We start from the raw sequence: 2,521 nt of genomic DNA, 5'->3' as shown, positions 1-2,521 counted from the left end.
TCTTTCTCCTTTTTCCTCTCCTCCAATGTGCTTGGAAGAGGCGTTTCTGCCACGTTGACCTCAGCAACTTCAATATTCAACATGGAATCACACTCCGTCAATTCTCCAAGTGCTTCTTCAAGGGTCTCTTGCACTACAGTTTCCACTATATCCAGCCTCATACACTCTCCTAGTGACTCTGGTGGATAGCTCACAGCCTTGAATACATTGAACACCATTCTCTCTTCATGTAGCCTAAGGGTAAGTTCACCTTTTTGGACATCAATGATAGCCCCAACAGTGGCTAAAAATGGCCTTTCCAGGATTATGGAGGCCTTAGCTTCTTCCTCCATGTCCAACACCATAAAGTCAGCACAAAAAATGAAGTCTCCTACTTTCACAAGCAGGTTTTCTACTATGCCACGAGGGAATTTAAATGACTGATCTGCCAGTTGGAGGGCCATTCTTGTTGGTTTGGCTTCTTCAATCTTCATCCTTTTCATCATAGTTACAAACATCAAGTTTATACTAGCTCCTAAGTCACACAAGGCTTTCTCAACTGTTATTTCCCCTATGATGCAGGGAATTTGGAAACTTTCTGGGTCCTTCAATTTTTGAGGTAGCTTGTGTTGGATGATAGCACTACATTCCTCAGTAAGTATCACAGTTTCATCATTCCTCTAGCTTCTTTGCTTTGTCATCAACTCTTTCAAAAACTTAGCATAGAGTGGCATTTGCTCTAATGCTTCAGCAAAGGGAATGTTGATATGAAGTTTCTTGAAGATCTCCAAGAATTTGGAGAATTGGCTATCCTTTGTATTCTTCATTAAGTGCTGAGGGTAAGGAGCCTTTGGAACATATGGCTTTAGAGCTTCCTTGTCTTCTGATGAACTTGGAGTAGGTATTTGTGCTTCTTCCTTGTCAATTGGACTATCCTCTACTTCATCCTCTTTAGTCTCCCTTGACTTCTCCTCCAATTCTTTTCCACTTCTGAGGGTAATAGCTTTACATTCTTCTCTGGAAGTTGTCTTGGTGGCACCATTAGAACTGTAACTAGGGGCTTGTTTAGACAAATATCCCACTTGTGCTTTGAGCTTCTGAGTGGCAGCATCTTGATTTTTCCGATTGGATATTACTTTCTCCTTGAATTTTTTTATGCCTTCAACTTCTTTGTAAAGATTTGCAAGCATTGCTTCCATCCTAGCCATTCTGTCATTCTCCTGTGGTGATGGTTCATTCAAATTGGGGTGTTGAGAGTGGATATTGTGGGTTTGGTATGGTGGATGGGAATGAGAGTTTTGTGTGCTATGGTATGGTTTTTTGTTAGAGTTTTGGTTGGTGAAGTTATTGTACTGGTTAGTATTGTGTGGTCTGTGGTCTTGGCCTTGGTTTTGTTAGTTTCCCCATCCAAAGTTTGGGTGGTTCCTCCAACCAGAGTTATAGGTTTTGGAATAGGGATCATTGGCTTGCCTAGATGAATTTCCAAGGTAATTAGCCTCCTCACAGTTAACTCCTTCTTCAGCCTCCAACTCTTCTTGAGGTGAGGGTTGAGAGTGGATAGCTGCAACTTGATTCTTCTCCATTTGCTTGGTCAATTCAGCAAGTTGCTTGATGATCATCTTGTTCTGGGCTAGGATTGCATCCATTTGGTTCAATTCTAAGATGCCCCTGTTGTTGCTCCTGTCTGAGGCATAAAAATACTCATTGTCAGCCACTGTCTCTATAACATTGATGGCTTCTTCAATGATCTTTTTCTTGTTAAGTGAACCTCCAGATGAGTGGTCTACAGCCTTCTTTGATTTATAATTCAACCCTTTAATATGAATTTGTACCCACTCATTAAACATGTCAGGGGGGCATTTCCTGGTCAAATCCTTGAATCTTTCCCAGGCTTCATAAATGGTCTCACCATCCAGCTGTCTGAATGTTTGTACTTCAGTTCTTAGCCTATTTACTTTTTGTGGCAGATAGAACCTTGTCAAGAATCTGTTCATTACATCCTCCCAGGTTGTTAAGCTTTCCTTGGGGAATGATTCCAACCATTTTGATGCTTTGTCCCTCAAAGAAAATGGAAACAGTAACACTCTATAGGTGTCAGGATGAACACCATTAGACTTAACCGTGTCACATATCCATTGGAATTTAGTGAGATGCTCATTTGGGTCCTCTTGTGCACTTCCTCCATAAGAACAGTTATTTTGCACAAGAGTTATGATCATGGATAGTTGGCCTTTGAATGCTGCTACCACAATTTCCTGGATTTGGATTGATGTATGATCCCAGAACTCTCCTCTCTTGCCCAGCAGGGTTAGCTCCACCTCTTCTGGCATTGTTGTTCACCTCTTCTTCATGATGATTCTCCATATTATCCTCCATGGTTATATCAAAGTATTCCTCCTCTTCTTCTGCACCAACAATTTTTTTCCCTTACTTTCCTCCTTAATCTCAGTAAGGTTCTTTCCAGTTCACTATCAAAGGAAGTTGAAATTTCCTTTTTCCTACCTGTCATACAATGAACAAGTGAAAAAAGAATACAGGAAGT

General features: G+C 40.9%; 1 non-coding gene across 1 annotated transcript; it reads left to right on the top strand.

Moving 5' to 3' along the window:
• The first annotated feature begins 1,820 nt into the window (after window positions 1-1,820).
• Window positions 1,821-1,928, top strand: LOC130971332 (small nucleolar RNA R71). Its single transcript, XR_009082556.1, has one exon. It is a non-coding gene; the product is annotated as a small nucleolar RNA R71 (small nucleolar RNA).
• Window positions 1,929-2,521: the final 593 nt, after the last annotated feature.

Source organism: Arachis stenosperma, chromosome 3 (genome assembly GCF_014773155.1).
Source record: "Arachis stenosperma cultivar V10309 chromosome 3, arast.V10309.gnm1.PFL2, whole genome shotgun sequence".
In the NCBI taxonomy this organism is placed as follows: domain Eukaryota; kingdom Viridiplantae; phylum Streptophyta; class Magnoliopsida; order Fabales; family Fabaceae; genus Arachis; species Arachis stenosperma.
The sequence above is the reverse complement of the archived record's forward strand: the minus strand, read 5'-3'. Positions and strand labels throughout refer to the sequence as shown.